This window comes from Panthera uncia, chromosome A2 (assembly GCF_023721935.1).
Source record: "Panthera uncia isolate 11264 chromosome A2, Puncia_PCG_1.0, whole genome shotgun sequence".
In the NCBI taxonomy this organism is placed as follows: Eukaryota; Metazoa; Chordata; class Mammalia; order Carnivora; family Felidae; genus Panthera; species Panthera uncia.
This window is the reverse complement of record NC_064816.1, coordinates 94,608,868-94,631,073: the sequence shown is the minus strand read 5'-3', so window position 1 is coordinate 94,631,073 and position 22,206 is coordinate 94,608,868.

Genomic DNA, 22,206 nt, shown 5'->3' with positions numbered 1-22,206 from the left:
TGATAAAATTCCACATCCTTTCTTAAACTAAAAGAAAATAAGTTAGAAATAAAAGAGAAGTTCTTTAAACTGATAAAGGGTAACTACAGAAAACCTATAGGTGGCATCATATTTAATGGTGAAATATTTAAAGCTTTCTCTTGGAGCTTAAGAACAAGACAAGGGCATCTTTTAGCACCATATGTATAATATTATATAGAGGGCATAGCCAGTAATCAGGCAAAAAAAAGTAATAAAGGGTGTGCCAATTGGAAAGAGAAAGAAAACTGTCATTACTTGTGGATATAATCTGTAAATTAGAAACCTAAAAAAAAATCTACAGATAAATTAAAGTTAATAAAATGATTTAGCACAGTTGCAAGATATAAAACTCAATATACAAAAATAAATGTCAACAAACATAATTTTTTTAGGAGATATATACAATAACAACAAAATTATAGAATACCTAGGAATAAATATAACAAAATTATCCAAGAACATTATGAAGAAAATTATAAAGCTTTATTGAAAGACAAAGAAAACCTAAATAAAATAGGTATGTACACCATATACGTACATGAGAAGAGTTGATACCATATAAACACCAATTCTTCCCAAAAGGATTGGTAATTTCAATGGTATTCCCATCAGAATCCCAAAAGACACTTTATGGTACTTGGCAAACTGATTTAAAAATTTATATGGAAGAGAAAAGGGCTAAGATGAAGAAGAAAAAGGGGCACTCACTTTATTACATACTTAGAATTATTATAAAGCCATAATAATTACAACAGAGGGTATTGTCACAGGATCATCAAATGAAACAGAATACAAAGCCCCAAACAGATCTACTTATATGTGGATCTTTGATATTAACTGGTCGTGGGAGAAAGAATGTACTTTTCAATGAATTATCTTGGTACACCTGGGTATCCACAAGTAAGTAAAATAAAATTATATCCCTATCACGTACTGTATTTAAAAATCAGTTCCACTAAATTAAAGTCTTAGATGAGAAAGGCAAAACTAACAACATTGGAGAATATTGTTATGGCTTCTGTATAGAAGAGGGTTTCTTAAAATACACAAGCCATAAAGGAAAAGTTAAATTCTACCATTTAATTCAAAAAGATATAAAAATGATTAAAGGACAAATGCACAAAAGAGAAAAAGGAAAAGAGATTTTTTGACACATAAATCTGACAAAAGATTATCATCCAAAATATGTTGAAAAATAAAAAACAAACCAAAAACCCTCCTAAAAATCAATTAAAAACAAAACAATTAAAAAATGAAGGACAAAATTTTGGGCATGAACTCTACAGATGAGTAATCATAAATGGAAACAAACATGGGAAAACATGCTTGACTTTATCATAAATGATGAAGTGTAAATTCAAACTACAATGAGATAAAATATCATACCCACAATGGAAATTAGAGTCTGGCAACATTGCACACTGGTGAGAATGTGCGAAAAGCAAGGATTTTATACTGCTGATAGTAGTATCTATAGTTGCTACCACCAAATGCAATTTGTCATTTTCTAGTAATATTGAAAATGTGCATATCCCATGACCCAAGAATTCCACTCCTGGAAATCCTCACACATATGCACCAAGACAAATACCCAAAATTGTACATAGCAGCACTGTTTACTATTTCGACAAATTCTGAACAATCCAAATACCTATCAACAATGGAGTACATAAATAAGCTGTGTGAAACTATAATGGATTACTATGCGCTAGTGACATTTAATAAATTTCAGCTACATCAAACAACATGAAGTTAAAGAGAACAATTTGATAAAAAATATATATGGCATGATTATATTCACAGAAAGCCAATATGTTGTTTAGGGAGCCAAGGAAAAGGTAATGCTATCATGAAAAAGAAAGCAATTCTAAACACAAAACATTTATAATTTAACTGCTGGCTCCTAATTATTTGAGAAAAGAAATGGGACACACAAGAAGCTTCGACATTCTTGGTGATATTCTGTTTCCTCCCCAGACAGTAGATAAGTGAATGTTCACTGCATTCATTCTTTACACCTTACACATATTCCATAAATATTTTCATTTTGACTGCACATCTCAGTTCTAAAAAGTTTCAAGTTGTTTAGATATATCAGGCCCAGTGACAACTTTTCAACACCCTACACGAGCACCATCTGAGAGTCTGTGTCCCAGTCCAAGGATTTAACCAGCTGAAGCCTGTGGCAGCAAAATCCCAAATGCAGAAATGAATGCATCAGACCATTGTAACCTGTCACACTCAGTCACCTCACCTAATTTCTCTTGTTCCAATTCATCTCCCAATTATAAATTTAATATCCCACGTAGATTTGCCCACAGGGAGAGAGGGTACCGATCAACAAACATGAGTCACCGGAGAGCCTGATAGCTCCATTTCTCACTGTAATTTAAAGCTGGCATTCTGGCTGATTTTTTAAGTTCTGTAAGCATCCTCAGGGACAATCTATGCCTGCTGAAGAGAAGATGGAAAGATGAATCATTCCAAGGACAAGTGGAGGGGGAAGCTGAGAAGGAGGCAGAAAAGCAGAAGGGAAGAAGTCGTCCAAAGCCACAATTCAGATGCAATAACAAAAGACTTTATTTATTTATTTATTTATTTATTTAACAAAAGACTTTATGATAGAGGCACTTAAACTGGTTGCAGGCTAAACTCTGAGTGTTTACGAAGCAAGTACGCAACTTATAAAAAAGTGAGTGCCATCGTGGAAGACAGCAGCCTGTAGTGGTAAGAGCAAAGTTTTCAGAGTCAGATTTGACTCGTATATTGCTCTTCTCACTCATGAGGTCCCTGAGTCTCAGTATACTCACCTGTAAATGAAGATAACAGTACTGGTGATGATTAAAGGTAAAATACTACAGCTCTTCTCAAAGCGGGCCAGTTTAGTAAAATGGAGGAGCTTGGCTTTGATGGTAGACCCAGCCTGATTCCAGCTTGGCCACCTTCTGGTTATATGGTCTCCAAGACTCATTTTTCTCATTTACAAAATGGGATGAGGAGACGTTACCTGAAGATGTGATGAAACTTAGAGATGATAAGCCTAATGTTGGCAATTAAGAAGTGTTCTATAAAGCTTGCATAACGTTATTGTTACTGGATGTTGAGGCACTATTAAAAAAGCAAAATCAAAAATGGCTAAGACAAGGAGCCAGCAAGACTCTGGGGACAAAGAGAAGCCATGGTTATAGTTCATTGGCATGAGCTGAGGCAAGTGGGCACAGAGGAGTAGCAACCTTGCTACGAGGGTGCTGGCTATGGTGAAATAAGGAAACGTGCCAGGCAGGAAGGAAACTAGCCTTGGATTGGTCTGTTCGTGGGCATCAGCCACTCAGACTTGGGGACTTGTACCTAAAGACAGATCTCTATTCACTGGAAAGGAGGGTAGGAAGAAGCAGAACTGCCAGTCAGTCCCAGAGAAACTTGGGTGGAAGAGTAATCAAGATGAGGACTCCAAACCAGATGTAGCCGTGAGGCAGATAAGATGTGGGTCTTAGATGGTGGAACTGTGGCACAAGTCTAAGCATTAATCACATCCTCAGAGCGAGAGGCCACAAGATCATGGCAAGGCTGACAGATGGCAGAGCCGACTTTGGCTTTTTCAGTGTTCTAACCAGACTGAAGTAATCATGCTCTTCTCTGAGACAAGAATGTTCAGGACCTCCAAGCTGACCTAGGGTACAATGTCTGGGGAACTCACGCTGGCAAGAAGATGGAGCATTGCTTAACCTGGAGATAGAGTGCACAGAGCAGAGGGAAAAGTTCTGTGAGGCAGCATGCTGGGCAAGAGCTAGATGCTGGCCAGTTGCACCATCCAGAACAGGGCCAGGCAGAGTCCTAGGCATTAGGATGGAAAGCAGGTGTGAAACCTGGAGTGCTATCTGTGCCAGCAAAGTTTTCCACAGATTGCAATTTATATGATGTGTGACATCTTGAGAAACAACATGTAGATGGGAACAATCAAAGCCACAGAATTTACTTAATACCACTGTGCAAGGACTTTGCTGCAAAAAAGAGGGGGCTTTATCTCCAAGGAGCCGAGCGCAACTCATTTTCAGAATGGCAGAGTTGGCTATGGAGCCCACAGGGAGGTTGGTGCCCATGGCATGCCCAATTACAAACCCACACTCCTTAGTCTGAGCCGCTTCGCTACTGATTCTTAGGAATGATAGAGCAAAATGCTGTTCATAAAGATGTCTGCCCCCAAGTTCCTGGCTATGCTGAATGCAAGTTTGGTGTTTGAGGAATAAAAATCAATTTTATAAAACAGTGCTGTGCAGAAGAGTGTGTCATTTCAAAGTATTATGAAGAGTTCTAGAAGTATTGTTGACTTGGAAAATCACTTTGAAGGGAATACAGTTGTATTTCTTGAAACTAATCTAATTTCAGAATCACTCTTTCAAGACCATTTTTCTTCCTAGTTTACCTCTCACTGAGGACATTGGAAATGTTCTAATAGAGTCAATATTTGCTTGCAGCCCATTTAGGTTTCCTCTATAGCTTTAATTAATTTCAGCACATGCATTATGGTTTGGGATGCAGTCTTTCACTTGGCCTAAACACGATTCATTACTCAGGGCCCCAAAGAGTGCTGTGATTTTACATTTGGTAACACAGGTAGCTTTCTCTGTCACTCGTAATCTCTTTTATTCATCAGCAGCAATGCCAAATAAAACACCTGGTTCCTTTGAGCATTAATAAGAAAGGTCTGCTTTTTCCATATTCCCTCCAACTTGAGAAGAAGTAAATCCTCTCAAATTCTACCTCCCACATCAGGGGTTTATTTCATTTCAAGTTGGAATGGGGAGCAAACTCTTGGGGGAAATAACTGGACTTTCTAATCCCAGTGTAAAAGGTTTAAGGTCTTAGTTCACAACGCAAGACTTTAATTAATACTGTTGCGTGTTTCTTCTATTCACCCTTTATTTTACCTGGTTAAATACTCAATGTATTTTAAAATGTCTTTGCTTTATTGCACATGACATCCCTAAGCCATTAAATCTGTCAATAAAGTCATCATAATTATAATTTCCCACGCTTCGTTCTCTCCAGTATTCTGGGCAGCAGTGGGAAGGTCCTCATGTCCCTCCTCTGTTCTGGTTTGGAGATAAGTTTAAATATTCTTCCATTAAAAAATCTTTTTCCACCAGCCTCACCCTCTGTGGCTCTCCAAAATTCTGACATTTCTCTGCAATATTCCTTAGGCTTCAAACTTAAACTAGGTGCAGGCTTATTTGGGAGAGTTGCACTTTTGTTTATATACAAGGAAAATAAAATTGCCTTAAAAATTGTTTTTAAGTGAAAACACTAGAGCTGTGTTTTGAACTGAGCAGCAGGATTTATCACTTTTCTTTGGGAAGATTTGTTTCAGAATCTTATTGTCATTCTGTTGAAGAACTGCCTGTGGGCTAGTCTGGAAGAATGATATTGAGAAAAGGCAGGAGCTAGATTGTGTTGCATGATAAAATTACAGTGATTCTGAACTTGTCCTGTGGCAGCTAGAAGGAAAGAAAGTATTAGGGGCCCCACAAAATGTAGGAAGTGGGAAGATGGGAATTTGCAGACCCCAGCAACCTGAGGCATTTGTGGCCTCAGAGAAAGATGTCAGCTAATAGATTTCCCTGTAGAGAAACTGGCCAAGTTCTTTAGGAATAATGAAGTCAGTCATCCAGGTACCTTCTTCATCTCTCTGTTATCCCCAAATCTTTTTTAAAAATCCTGTGACAATACAGCTTTGTGATAGAGCTGCTATGGGGAATGAAAGAGAGGGTGGCTTGTGCCTGAAGGAAGGAGACAGAAGTCAGCAAGCAAGAGTGTTAACAAAACATACATGGGTGGCAGAGGTAAAGCAAGGGAAGGCATTCTGGGGGACATACAACAAAAAGCAATCTGAAGGATGTATCCTTCTCCCATCCAAGGAACCTCACAAGCAGTAGAGAAGGAGCCGACCTTCCCAACACTATATGGCATGGGGATGTAGCTCAAATAAGACATGTGCCCAGAATGCTAGAAGACTCAGAAATCTATGAATTATGCATAACCCACATTTTTTTTCTTTTTTCTTCTCTAAAAAGTCAATATCATGTCACCTTCTGATGATACTTATGCGGAAATCACTCATTGCCATGCTTCTTACAGTTTATTCTCTTTAATCCAAAGGAAATGAATCCAAAGGAATTGGTTCTTCTCTGCCAATCCAACTCATGAAAGATTTGTTTTGTTAGACACTGACAAAAGAATTTCATTCTGTGTTACATCTTATAGTGGTATCTAAACATTCCTATGAAGAAGAGCATCTTAAAACTAAGTCGTGTTGGTTTCTGGCTGCTCCATTAGCTACACTCCTCCTTAACTTCATTCCTTTCAAAGATGGAAGCAAGAAGACAAAGTTCTGACTCTGTATATCCAGATGACATAAAATGAAGATAAACTTGAGAAATGCCATATCTCCTACCTCACAGACATTGAGTTCTTTGTTTATGGCTTCTTCTCAATATCAGACTCCCAGCAGCCACTACAAGTCAGTTAGGACTAGGATGTGAGATGTAGTGGACTCTTCCCCTGGGTTCACCTTTTACTGCAGACATTGCTGCAGCCAGTACATCTGCTCACAGGTACATCCTGATAGTACCTCACATTGGTTCCACCACTTATCTCTTGCTTTCTGACCTACGGTTTTTCTGCCACCACCATGAAGGACCCTTTGGGAATCTGTCATACACTCTCACATGTACAGCCAGGAAACACAAGGGAGTTAATACTCATAGGGCAACTCTTGACCAATGAGGGATACAGGCTAGTGGGAAAAGGCCCCATGTCCCCTTTTTCCATCTCCTGGGTAATCCACTCTGAAGCCCAGTCTACACTGCTTGTCAGAGAGTCCCAGATGTCAACAGCAGTGACCAAAGTAAGAAAACACCCTTGTGCTAGCTCCCCCTCCTTCTGTCCTTTACTATCCACTGCCCTCTGCTGCTTTCTTTTCCTTTTTTTTTTTTTAATTGTTTATTTATTTTTGAGTGGGCGGGAAGGGCAGAGAGAGAGGGAGACAGAATATCCAAAGCCAGTTCTGCACTGACAGCAGACAGCCTGACGCCAGGCTCAAACTCACGAGACAACTATGAGATAATGACCTGAGCTGAAGTTGGATGCTTAACCAACTGAGCCATCCAGGCTCTGCTGCTGTTTCTTGAGACCACTTCCCAAAATAAACTACGTGCACACAAGCCCTTGCTTTTTGAGGGGAAAGCAAAGCTAAGCAAACAATACCTTAAGTAGTGAAACAACAGTTTTACACATAAAATAGTTTGGTTTTTATTTTGTTATGCTTCTTTTATAACCCCTCCCTCAAGAAACCTACAAGGGATCTAAGCATATGGCATGACAAATTGTCCTTTACACCTCTTCATTGCCTGACATAAAATATTGTCATGTAGATGAATCTCTAATTAATTTGCTTCATATTTTCATTTTTAAAAATAACGTATAGATGTTAAAAATATCTGTACTTGGTTTTGTTGTTGATAATTTAAAGTAAACAGAAATTCCCACTTACCTTTGAATTTTACTTTAAATCTGGCTTTTCATTTATTCTAATTTAGTATGTTGACTTATTTTTATGCTTGGCACTTGTTTTTATGGATTATATGAGATGGTTCTGATAGAATCTAATGTCAAGTTTACCAGAGTTGTCCCTTCTCTCTAGGAAATTCTGACTGTTAACGCATGCTTTAAAACAAAACAGGAGGAATCTGAGATGTCTGAGGACAGTCAAACCTTGGAGTTTGTCCTCTGCTGTTGCTGCCTGGTTTCTGGGAATCCATGGAAATAGGAATTGTGGGTCAAAGGTTAAAGGTAAGTAGTTAGGATGTACCTCAGTAGCCAATTGTGATGAGGGCAATGTAACCAATATGTAAGTAATCAATATAACCAATAGCTAGAACAGTCCAATTCCAAGTTTTAATGTTAGAATAGTGCCCCTTCCCATCTGGCCAGTGACTGCAAGTTTCTTTCTACCTGTGTTGTCACTCTACCTTTGTTCACTTTCACAGTCATCTTTTAGCAGCCATCTCCATTCTGGTTCCATTCCTGCAGGTGGTGCTGGATATCTCCTGCCCATAAAGCTGGCTATCACAATCTTTTGCTTAGTTAAGAGTGTCTGAGGGTCTGCACAGGGTGTGAAGTGGTGGTTTATTTCCCAGGGCCACAGAAAAATCACCTTTCATCATCTTTAACTATGTGTTTTATCTTTGATGCAGTGTCTAAGTGATTGGAGAGGAGTTTTTAGTAGCAAGAATAAAGGATGAAGGTCCTTGTTTGTTTGTTCTGGCTAGCAACCTACTCACATTTTAATACTCTTAAGACGTTCAAGGCTAGTGCTTTGTAATTTGTCGTGTTATTCTTTTGTAATGTAAAAGAACGTTTACATTATTTCAAAGGCAAAGGGAGAAACTCCTTTAAGAAGTTAGCCTGTGATAACTTGCAATAAGTTAACTCTAGATTTTGTGTGAGTTAGGAGTGCACAGGAATCAAGTAGATCTTACCTGGTTGCATTGCAAGGAACGGTCATGATTGAATCAATGAAAACTAAGCCAAGGTGACCTCTACAATGAAATAATGAGCATTTAATGGTCTTAGAAAACAGAAATTTTGATAAGATTACTCCTTCTTTAGGTGTGAAGAAGAGTTGGGGCCAATCCTGGATCTCAGGTGTCAAAGTTTTCAAGCAGCACAGAAAAACAATAGTGTTTCCTTAGAAAGGAAAGTATATATATATATATATATATAAACACACACACAAATATATGTATATATATATATTATATATAAATATATATGTGCTTCTTCAATATCATATAAAAATCTATATAAATTAAAAGATACTTGCACTATTATTTAGAATAGTGAAAAGTTAGAAACCATCTAAACACATTATATGTTTATTGGTTAAACATATCAATCAATAGAATATTTTGCAGCCATAAAAGTGGAGATTATGAAGACCATGTAGCAACAATATAGAAAACACTTAAGATATCTTATTAAAAGGCAAGGTTTCTCAACCTCAACACTATTGACATTCAGGGGCAGATCATTGTCCTTGGGAGTGGGGGGCTCTTCTGTGCACTGTAGGATGTTCATCAGCACCACTGATCTCTACCCCTAGATGCTTATAGCACCACCACCCCAGCTGTGGCTACTAAAAATGTCTCCAGATATTGCCAAAAGTTCCAGTCTGTAAGCGGAGTGTGGAAAAATACCCAGGTTGAGGACTATTGTTAAAGGGGAAAATCAAACTACAAAATCGCTTCTATACTATAATTAAATCTAATGAAATTAGGTATGCTTCTAGATCAGGACAAAGATTAAACAAAAAAAAAATAAGAACATTGATTTATTAAGGTGGTGGGATTTTGAATATAAATTCTTAATATAAGTTTATAAATTCTTAATAAACAAAAATCTGTAGAAAAAATATCAGAATTGGAGTAACATATTATACTTGTAATTTCTTAATAAACAATTTATAAATTTATTGTTTAAAAACAACTTATAAATTCTTAATAAGCAAAAAATCTGTAGGGAAAATATCAGAATTGGAGTAACACAATATTACAATTGTATTATTTTTGCAATATAAATGGAATGGTGTAGTTAAAATTATAAATGAATGAATGGTTTTTTTACCTGTAGTCTTAGTGAAGCCTACCCATTGGACGTCAGTCACCTAGAGCAAATTTCATGATTTATCGTCTAGAAGTTTCCTACTCACCAAATTATGAAAACTGAAACATAGTTATTTTTGTACCTCTTGTTTTCCTCAATGATGGAACGTTAGTGTATTTGTTTGCTAGGACTGCCATTACACATACCACAGGCTGACTGGTTGCTGTAACACATACCACAGACTGGGTGGCTTCTGTAACACTCATCACAGAACAGGTGGCTTAAACAATAGAAATGTTTTATCTCCTAGGTCTGAAGACTAGAAGTTCAAATTTAAGATATTGGCAGAGTTGGTTCCTTCTGAGGGCTGAAAGGGAAGAAACTGTTCCAGACATTTCTTGGCTTATAGATGGCCATCTTCATGTATACCTGTTTTGTTTCCCTTGTATCTTCATTGTCTTCCTTCTGTCTTCTGATTTTCCATTTTCATAATGATACCAGTCATACTGGATTAAGGTTCACCCTATAGACTCCATTTTAACCTAATTATTTCTATAATGACCCTATCTCCAAATAAAGTCACATTCTGAGATACTAGCAGGTTAGGACTTCAACACATGAGTTTTGGGGGGGCACAATTCAACTCATAACAGTCAGATTCTCAAGATGAGCAGGAGGAGCTATTTTCAACTGTACACAAAGCCCTGAAAATTCTGATTGGTTTGGTTTTAGGTTGGCTCCTCACACATTTCTTTCTAATGGACAGGAGTCCCTCTTTCTTCCCCTCCTTAACCCATTTCCTAAAGGAGTATCTTGCCTTGGGAAGTCACTGTTACTGATGAGAATGTGTGATATCTTCCAGGTGGTACTGGGGCAAAGTATTAACCATTGGTTGTCAGTAATGTTTTAATAACCTAGATAATAAATATTTATATACTATTAAAGTGAGCTTTTTTTCCATATGCATCAACTCAATGTAGACCAAGAGCTGAAAATAATATGCCTTCTATGGCTTAAGAACAAAGTAGATTCATATATTGAAAAAAATAATAATAATAACCTAATACTATAAAATATAATCTAATAAATTAGATGGAATGATAAAAAAAGAACAAAGTAGAAAATTTATATGCAATAGCCATAGGATGGATTTATTTCCATAAAATGGCGTTCTCTGCAGTTTCAATTTCATGCAAAGAGTTCTAAGAATTCCAAGATGCTACTCCATAGACCTCTGCTTATTTGATGTGCAGTGGAGGAACCTATCTTGGATTAAGTCTTAGTTTCTAATCTAAAAGGATTTAAAGAAAGTAGTATTTTCAGTCCTAAGTCTCAAAATTTACCATATTCTAGAATTGGGTCAAACAGAAGACATAAATTATGCTTTCTATGGATTATATGGACCCACACTCAAAGTTGATGTTAAACTGAGACCATTTCATAGAGATTCCAGTGTACATTTTAAATGACTTGGCCAAGAGTAATTATTAAGTAGCGTTGGGACATTTCACAAATAAGTCAGATGTCAGAGGGGGTCTAGATGTCTGTGTTTATCTATGCTTTTCCTATATGAGCCAAGTGGAAACCCATATTTGGAATTCAAACTCTTCCCAGATTTCCACAAATCATTTCCAATGACTTCAAGTATATATTGGGACTTGGTACACATATGGAAGATCCAGGGATTACTGGGAACCTAGAGAAGGGCATTCTGATAGTTCCTAAGCCCCTTTCTTCTTACTGTCTTTTCTTGTATTCTCCTTTCTGTGTTCTCTCCACCCTATACCCCTCCTCAAACCTCACCATCCCTGCAGCAGCAATGACAATTCCTTCTCTGGGTTCATGCAAAACATGGAATGCAGCATGTCAAATTATTTCCTTCAATAAATGTGGTGCTTTCCCTTAACACAATCAGCAGAATAAACTTTTCTCTATTCCATTACACATTGACCATGTGAAACTTACTTAACCTATTTAAAGGAATACAGTGAAAGTCACTCTATAGGGTCAAAATGGGTATATGATGATTGGCAATGACTTCCAGACTCTGATCAGCCCCGTCTCAATCAAAGAAAGCTAAAGTTTATTTGGGTGGGATAAAAAGAAGGTGAATACAGAAAGGAAAAGAGGAAATAATCTCAACTTGAGGAAAGAAGGAAGAGGAAAATGGATTCCTGAATCCTGAATATTTTCCTGGTCCAAACTGACCATGTACTTGGGAAACTTCAAGACTTCAAACTTCAGCAGGTCAAAGGCAAATATGGATGGTATACTCTGGCCCTGGAACTTCTTGCATTTATCACACACTAAAATTAATCAGTGTCTTACATAACTGAAGTTTTAGACCTCACTTATGTTATGATGGGGTTTTATATGAATATGGAATTATTTTTAAAGCCCTTTAATATGGACTAGCACTCTCAAAATAACTACCCCTTTAACACTAAAAAACAACAACAACAACAACAACAACAACAATAACAACAAAAACCCAAAACAAAACAAAACAAAAATCAGACCAGACACTTCTGAAGAAAGTAAAGTTCTTAACAAACTAGTAACAAGAGTTGGAACTCCTACCGCCCTTCTGATGGCAACGACACGGGTTTTTCCTGGACAGCATGTTTCCTTCCCCAGGAGACCTCATCAAGACTAGATAACAGAAACTGATTTTTCCTCCAAAACAGTTATTTGGACTGATATTCAGTTAATTATCTCATGCTTCTCCTGGCCTGTATCCATATGTCTTGAAAGCTATGTGGGCCCATGCCTTCCTACTGGTGGCCTCTAACTGCAAGCCAGGTCTGAAACCACCTGGCAGTTTGGTGAATTCACACAGGCAAGCAATCATTTCAGTTAAATAAATAAGATGGGTAGTTTTATGTCCTACCCCACCTCCCCTCAGTGAAACTTTCACTCTGTACTGGTGTAAAGAATTTTGCAATGACATAGAGGTTGAAAGTAGGGGAAAACTGATTCTGTAGTGCTTCTCTGGCTAAGATGTGGAAGAAGAAGAAGAAGAACAATAGCATCAACTTCTATTTATTGAGTGCTTACTGTATTGCAGGTACCGTGCTAAGCACGTCATATAATTTAATCTTAATTAGAAACAATTTTGTAATCTATCTTTGTCTTTTTCACTATAAACAAAGAATTTTGTGTTCATGACAAAATATCTAACTTACAAAAACAAAAACTCTAGGCGTTGGTGCCTACTCCCTGAATTAATTGAGCAGATGTGAACAATTATAACTGAAACTCCAAGCATTGCTGTCACATGGAAGAACAAGACTCACAAGAAATGACTGTGATATTTGATTTTGTATTTGCCTCTTCTTTTTTTTTTTATTTTTCTTTTAATGTTTATTTATGAGAGAGAGAGAGAGAACCAGCCGGGGAGAGGCAGAGAGAGGGAGATGCAGAATCCAAAGCAGGCTCCAGGCTCTGAGCTGTCAGCACAGAGCCTGACGCGGGGCTCAAACCCATGAGCTGTGAGATCGTGACCTGAGGTGAATGAAGTCTAACGCTTAACTGACTGAGCCACCCAGACACCCTGATTTTGTATTTGCCACTTTTTTTTTTTTTTAACATTTATTTATTTTTGAGAGACAGAGCATGAGCAGGGGAGGGGCAGAGAGAGAGGGAAACACAGAATCCGAAGCAGGCTCCAAGCTGTCAGCACAGAACCTGATGCGTGGCTTGAACTCAGAAACCTCGAGTTCATGACCTGAGCCAAAGTCGGATGCTTAACCGGCTGGGCCACCCAGGCGCCCTTATATTTGCCTCTTAAACATACACTGCAACGTTTGTTTTCTCTATTCATCTACTTTGTGGGCATATGCTAATGTTTGTTACCCGGTGCTCTGTAATGGCCACTTCTCATGAGATAGAAAATACTCATATGCCTTACAAGAAACAGCCTGATAATACAGTACAATTTGCCTATGTGTGTCAGCACTGCTTGCCCTCTGCTTTCACAAGCAACTTCGATATGTCTTCTAGACAAGTAAGGATATTGGAGCAGTTTCGGTTTTAAAGTTCCTGTAGCATCGTTTTTTCATAAAGACTTTTATATTTAATCCCAAAGCCATGCAGTCCGTTGGCCATGAAGTCTGAAGCGGGATTTGGAGACCAGAGCCAAAAGAGTGGCCCACAAGTTATAGGTTTCACGTTGGCATTTTGATCATAGGCAGTCTGGGTTTAAATCTCCCTTCTACCATGTATTAACTGTGTGACCTTAGTTGTTTTACTTGTCTTCTTTAAGCTTTAATTTTCTCATCTTTAAAATGAAGATAAGAATAGTGACTGTCTCATGGGGTTAGTGGGAGGGCTTAGGGAGATAAGGCACAACAATGTGTTCGCGTACTGGCTGGCATAACAAAAGCTTAATAAATACCAGTTATTATGAAAGCGACTCATCCCTCTGCCACTCTTCGGATATGCAACTTTGGCCAAGTCATGCAATGGCTCTAACCTCTGTTTCTATAGGGAAATAGACCACACTAGATATTGTCTAAAATCTTTTTCAGCTCTGACTCTCTGAGAATCAAAATCATTCTGTACATGCATAGCAGATAGTTCGTATTCACCAAACACTCTACACACTCCTCTGTATTTCTCAGCGCCGTAATTAGTTTGGGATGTCATAACTAGTTTTGGCCAGTGGAAATGTGAGTGTGAATGATGTTTACTTAAAGATCAACATGTGGCCTAAGAGGCTTGCATGAAACAAGGAAGAGGCCAAGGCACCTAATATGGCATTGTTTTATGTGCAGTTCTAGGATTCTTTTGGCATTTACATATGCCACCCTCTTTCTCATTAGCTGGGTTCCAGGTTTATTTTGCTGTATATCTAAGATGGCTCTGACTCTTATGTAAAAAATTCTTCAATCTGTTTTTGTAAAACCTTACCATTTCTTCTGGTATCTCACTGGTCTTTATAAAATTCTTGAAGCACAATTAATTTTCTTATAAATACACTAATTATAAGAAGCAAGACTTTTCACATTGAAGGTAAATTGGAAAGGCACACAGTATCTGATAGTCCTACCTCACAAAGATTGTTGTGAAAACCAAAGTAGATACCAGAAACTGAAGAGCGAAGTATTGTGTAGTAAGGTGAGGTGGGTGACATGATTGATGGAATGAGAGGTATATTGGAAGGCACTAGAACCCATAAAACAGTTTGAATATCTGATATAGGAGATCAATATTTGTGAAGAGAAGAAACACATGAAAGTCAAAATACGAAGTATGGCCAGAGACCTACACAGGAACTTTCAGAAGAGGAACCAGTTGCCTTTGTTACGGTATATCTCATTTCCCTATTTTCTTTCTTTAAGAAGAAAAGAGTACCAAACTTAATATATATATAAAACAAATAATAGTTCCTTCTTCAGAATAACTGAAATTCTAAGAGCAGTAAGAATGGTGTTTTTAAGTAGCCACATACTTCCACATCTCTGGATAATTTAGGGAAACTGGAATTCTTTGAGTTTGCATCCATATTTTCTTAACTAGGAAATAATGTTGGTGGACATACATCAATGCCATTTTATTAATAATTATTGATTGAAATGTGAATTGGAGAAGTAAATAAATATTAGTGATTCAGCTCTCTCCATCATTTATCAAGATGGGTTTATCCACGCCATTTGTGATTTGGATGGAATGTTGGAACACAGACCAATGCTCCATAACAAACAAGATAGATGAAAATCTCAGAAGATGACTGTTGACTTAATCCAAACAAAATATCTCCTGGTTCCATTTGCTGTTGCCAAGTCTCAGTAGAGTGCTAAGAATAAATATAGCACAAGTGCGGAAAGGGGTCTGTTTGGCTTTCTGTTTGTGATCGTTCAGGCAGATGAGTGATAGAACTGTGAGCTGTTCTCCACCAACTGCCTGGCAGCCACCAAGTCATTGACGTCAATGCTCAAAATGAGGCATGCTGTGGAAGCAGTAGTCCTTCACCAGGTAGAAGAAAAAAGTAAACAGGTGACCTGAAAAAGAGAATGAGGCATGAGGCAATGAATTGGGTCATTGAGGCAAGAATTATGAATCACTTCTCTATACCAACAGTTACCATCCAGTGAAGCCACACTTTGGACCCTGGTAGAGGGAGGTTTCCTAAAAGGGAGTTACATGGGAACTTGGTGGGTGATGTGAAGAGGCACTTAACAGTATTATATTAATATCAGAAGAGCAATGATCCATGTATTCTTGGAGCCTTTGAGCTAGGTACATTGTATAATTTACAGGAGACCTGTTTCTCCAAGATAGAGCCAATAGTTGGCCATTTCCTCTCATATTCAAGCTATGTATTGAATACACTACGATTTTAAAGAGGCAAAAATCTATGTTTAATAATTGTCAGTGATTCTATATTAGATATAACTAACCATCAAATGGTGCCATGACACTGACATACTGAATAGCTGTTTTGTTCCACACCCAGTGTTTACAAATCAGTGAGAGGCTCACTACCAATAGGGATAGAGAACAGGAGTGAGAAGTGTAGACCTGGAGAATGGAGGGAGGAGGTAAAGTACCATGGGAATAAACAGTACTGAGAACATGGTGCCTGCACTTAATAATTTGGTCTTCTTTTGGCCACAAATTCCCTAACTGGAGGAGGAAAGACTTGCCAGTCAGCTGGTCTCCCCTCAACCTCAGTCCCTACCTCTCTGCTACACACACACACACACACACACACGCACACAATCTTGAAGATTTTATTTCACTTTCTTTAAAAAAATTTTTTTAAATGGTTTTATTTATTTTTGAGAAAGAGAGAGAGAGAATGGGAACAAGCAGGTGAGGGGCAGGGAAAGAGGGAGACAACAGAATCTAGAGTAGGCTCCAGGCTCTGAGTTGTCAGTTCCCCATGTCACAGGGCTCGAACCCACAAACTGTGAGATCATGACCTGAGCCAAAGTCAGACGCTCAACTGACTGAGACACCCAGGTGCCCCTATTTCACTTTCTTGGTCAAATGCACTGGCAAGAATCTCCAGTACAATGTTGACTAGAGATGATGAGATAAGACATCTTTGCCTTATTTCTGATTTTAGGGGGGAAACCTTCAGTCTTGAACAATATCAGCTATGACTTTTTTCTTGGTGTCCCTTATCAGGTTGGGAAAGTGCCCTTCTATTCCTAATTTTTTAAGTGTCTTTGTCAGAAAAGGTATTGGATTTTGTCAAATTTCTGCTGCATCTATTCAGATGATTATGTAGGATTTTGTCCTTTATTTTATTAATATGACATATTATTGATTTTCAGATGCAAAAACTAACCTTGCATTAATCCTACTTGGTCAAGGTGTTTAATTCTTCTCATATGTTGTTGAATTTGGTTTGCTAGTATTTTGTTGAGGACTGAAACTACATTTATAAGAGATATTGGCCCATGTTTTCCTTTCTTCTAATGTCTTTGGGTTTGGTATCAGCATACAAATGGTCTCATAGAACGAATTAAGAATTGTTCCCCACTCTTCTATTTTTTAGAAAGTGTATGAAGAATTGGGTATTAATTCTTTAAATGTTTGGTGGCATTCAAAAGTAAAACTGTCTAGGCTTGGATTTTTCTCTGTGCATAGTTTTTTTTGATGTCTAATTAGATTTCTTTTCTTGTTATAGGTCAATTTAGACTTTGTATTTCTTATTGAATGAGTTTTTGTAGCTTGTGCCTTTGTAAGTTATCTAACTTATTGGCATACAATTACTCCTATTCTTTCTTTTTAATTCTTTTTTTATTTCTGTAAGGATAGTCATGTCCCCACTTTCTTTTCTGATTTTAATAAGTTGAGTCCTCCTTTTTCCCTTGCTCGGTATAGTCTAAGTTTTACCAATTTTGTTAATTTTTCATTTGATTTCATTGATTTTTCTCTATTTTTCCCTATCCTCTATTTCATTAATTTCTGCTGTAATCTTCATTACAGCACTGAAATGAGAAGGGAAGCATAAGCTATCTTGTTCAAAATTCAGTCTTATGAGTGAAAATAAGCAAAGCCTCAAACTCATACTAAAGGAAGCTAATTATTGCCTTAAACTGTCCTTAGACTCTCAAGTTCAATCACCCACCACGGAAGTTGGTTTATGTGTACTGATCTTCCTTGACTTTCTGTGGGGTTATATCCCAATAAACCAATCACAAATTAAAATATCTTCAGTTGAAACTACATTTAATATACCTAAACTACCAAACATCACAACTTATCCTAGCCTACCTCAAATGTGCTCAGAACACTTAAGTTAGTATACAGTTGGGCAAAATCATCTAACACAAAGCCTATTAAAGTGTCAAATATCATGTAATTTATTGACTATTGTACTGAAAGTGAAAACCAGAATAGCTATATGGATACAGAATGGATGTAAGTGTATCAGGTGTTTCCCTCCTGATTGCATGGCTGCCTGGGAGCTGTGGGTTACTGCTGTTGCCCAGCATTCTTGAGAATATCCCACCACATATCATCAGCCTGGGAAAAGATCCAAATTCAAAATTTGAAGTATGGGTCCTATTGAATGCATATCTCTTTCATAGCATCATAAAATTGAAAAATTATAAGTCTAACCATTGTCAGTCAGGGACCATCTGTATAGCAATCTTGAATCCAAAGCCTTGGAGTTAGATCAAAAAATATCACCCCCTGACAGCACTCCTCATCAAAATCACCACATAATGAAATCAAGTAGTCTTCTATGGAGGTATAGCTTCTACCTTTTCTCTCTCCCTAAAGTGAGTTTATAAATGCTTCACTAGTCAGACAAAGGTGAATCCCATATCACCAAAGGACTAGAGCAATTGTTCACAAACTTTTCACCACCAATGCAACTTTTCAAAATTTGTTTCAACTGTGCCCCCATGTCAGTGGAATCTTTAAAAGATTTTGTCTACTAAAAAAGCTGCATATGTTTTAAGCAACACACAATTTGTTCTGCCTGCATTATTACTATTTTTTTTTTTTTGGTCAGTATTAATGTAGTTTGCAAATGATTTATTAATAGCAAAGTTTATGGTGGTATAATGAACTCACATAAATTGCCATAAGAGCTGAAAGGTTATTAATAAATAAGATAACTAGTAATCCAGTCTTTTAGAACACAGAACTCTTGGTTGCTTAATATTGGTCATCATCGTGGCAGATTCAACCCGTTTAAGTCAAACACTAAAACCAGATGACTTGGGTGCCTGGGTTGCTCAGTTGGTTAAGTCCCTGACTTTTTAGATCAGGTCATGATCTTGCAGCTCTTGGGTTCAAGCCCCACATTGGGCTCTGTGCTGACAGTTCAGAGCCTGGACCCTGCTTCAGATTCTGTGTCTCCCTCTCTTTCTCTGCCTTTCCCCCACTCATGCTCTGTCTCTCTGTCTCTCTGTCTCTCAAACAGTAAAAAAAAAAAAATTTTTTTTAATAAATAAAACCATATGACTTCTGAGAGTTTCATTTGTCTTAGTACTCTTCTCTTAACTATTTCTTTGATGTCATTGATGGCCAAATTAAGCAGTAATTGTAATAACTTGGTCTTAGTAATATGATCAACACACAATTTAGAAGCTTTGGTCAGCTCCATGGTTCCCAAACTGTGTGCCAAGGCACCCCAGAATATTACAACAAATTCACAAGAGCACACAGAAAGACATTTTAAATATTCCAGGAAAACACAGCAATTTCTCTTGGATACCACATAAACTATCAATTTGTGTGGATATAAATATTTAATAAACAGAACTATTAGAAGTTTCTTTCGAGGGGCACCTGGGTGGCTTGGTCAGTTAAGCGTCCGACTTTGGCTCAGGTCATGATCTCACAGTCCGTGAGTTCGAGCCCCGTGTCGGGCTCTGTGCTGACAGCTCAGAGCCTGGAGCCTGTTTCAGATTCTGTGTCTCCTTCTCTCTCTGCTCCTCCCCTGTTCATGCTCTGTCTCTCTCTGTCTCAAAAATAAATGAACGTTAAAAAAAAATTAAAAAAAAAAAGAAATTTCTTTCGACCTAGGAATGCTATGAAAAAATTACCAAATCACTGTGATCCAGAAAAGTTTTACAACCTCTGGATTATCTATTTTAGTTTTCCCCCACAGCCTTATTAAGGATAGCTACAAGGTTTCATCAGTCTTCATGAAATATTTAAAAGAGCTACAAGAAACTTTTTGGCCTCCAGAGCCCTTACTTAGTTAGTAAGATAGACTAAGCTATCTCTAAAATCACATAAACAGAACAATACTTCCTTTTCTTGATCACCTGCCCCCCCCCCAAAATTTTCTAGAGGAAGAGAATGAGCAAAGAGGACACATTTAGGGAGACACTCCATTCATTTAACAAAAAATGACCAAGCATATATTAAGGTGACACTTAAAATCTGAATGAAGAGGGAGAGAGTCACATAAGTGATCAGAGAAAGGGTTATAGGCAGAGGGTTGCAGTAGGTACAAATGTGAGAGCATGTTTGCCATTCCACAGAAGAGTGTGGCATGGCCAAGTTTGAGCTTCTTGCATTTGACTCTCAGATACTGGTTAGCTTATAATACTCACTTTGTGAACCTACAAAGCCAAGGGTCAAGTAAGTTTAGGCATGTCTCAGTGACTTGACCAAGATGCAGACAACCCCATTAAGCCTAGCAAAAAGAGCCTGCCCTTCCTTCCTCCCTTCCTTCCTTCCTTCCTTCCTTCCTTCCTTCCTTCCTTCTTTTCTCCACTAAATGCTTACTGAAAGTCTACTATGCACCATCCACTATTTTGGCACTTATTATACAGTAGTAAAGAAAACAGACATGGCCCCAGCCTGCTTGAAACTTGTGGACTAGCAAACTAGGAGCTCTTGTAAACAAAAAAATCTTGAGCATGATAAGTATTTAATGCTTGTTCAGTGAACCTGGCCCAAATTAAAAGATAAATGTTTGATCAATGAATCAATGTTTGAATGAGTGAGCAAATGAAGAGATGGATTGGCTGACCTTTAAGATTTTATAACTCTGAGATTCTCACCATAGCAGGATAATTAGAATTTTTTTTCTCATTCCCACTTTCTATTCCTATATTGGTGTGAGTGAAAAATGTTGAGAAAGAATTAAACTAAATCTGCCAGTCATAAAACTTCATAAGAAAATCAATTAAGTAGCTCAAAATCATTTCTGTACTTTCAGAAAAAAAAGAAGCAGCTGCCTGATGATATTTTTAATTGAATTCAGAAGCTATTACCTACAAGAACCTTTAATTTATTCTTACCCAGTCAATCGAAAACAATTTAAGCAAAGCAGAATCTGTTTTCTTCTAAGTTGCAACTGAGCTGAGAGCTGTCATGCCAAGTTTCACCCAGTGTGAATTTCAGCAGCTGAATGATAAACACCAGTAAAAGAAACCCTTTTCTAGAAAGCCAGTAGGACTGCGTTAGCCAAGTTTATGCTACTAGGCAACAACCTAAGAAAACCAATATTCTGTTGCTAATTACCCATCTAAGAGGCGAGAGAGGAAATTACAGAAAGAAGCAATCTTCTTAATAATTCCCCCATTACCCAAACCTGAATCATCTCTTACCCATGAAAGGATGAGCACAGAAGTTGCAGAGAATCCCAGTTCTCATTAAAGTAAAAAAAGAGATTGCCTCTCTAAAGGAATGGGCTTAAGGGTTCTAGGCAAAGGTTTTACCCCCATATAGTAATTTACAATTGTAGTGGTTGAAAGTGACAGGCAGGGTAAGCTTCTGGGGGCCGAAAGGGTGGTAGCCGCAAACCCCAAATTGATGTCAATTCTGTCAGCCACATTGCAACCTGGCCTTTCTTGGTTCAACCATTCACTCATCACATGTGAACAAGACGAAAAAGCTTACAGTGTAATATGGGGGTCAGATGAGATACAGGTAAACAAATAAACATCACAAAGATAATTGTGCCTGGAAGAAAATTTCCAAGGTGATATGACAGGGAGGAACTTGAGAAGCATCATTTAGTAGGGTGATTAAGAAAGGCCTTTCAGAGTATTCTTCTGGCCTAAGGTTTTATTCATGTTGCAAATGCTCTCTTTGTTCTTTTTAAATTGGGTCTAACCAGACTCCTATCACATTAGCTAATGGAGCTTTCTCTCTTTTCCAGCCAACTCATGATAAGTCTGTGACAAGGAAGGGAAAGGAAAGGAGTGGAGGAAATTCTTAGCACGATGGCTGAAATAAGCCAACATAAGAATACCAGGAGTGGGGAGCCTGGGTGCTCAGTCAGTGAAGTGATCTCACGGTTCATGAGTTCAAACCCCGCATCAGACTCGCTGCTGTCAGCACAGAGCCTACTTCGGATCCTCTGTGCCCCCTTCTCTTTGCCCCTCCCCAGCTTGTTCTTTATCTCTCTCAAAATAAAGAAATAAACTTAAAAAAAAAAAAAAAGAATACCAGGAGAAAACTCACTTCTTCACTTATGACCATGGCATAAGCAAATTCCTTAGGAAGGCTAAAAAAGCAAAAATATTAAAGAAATAGTTGAAAACTTGGATTTCATCAAAAATTCAAAGCTTTTGCGCTTAGAAAGACATCACTTAA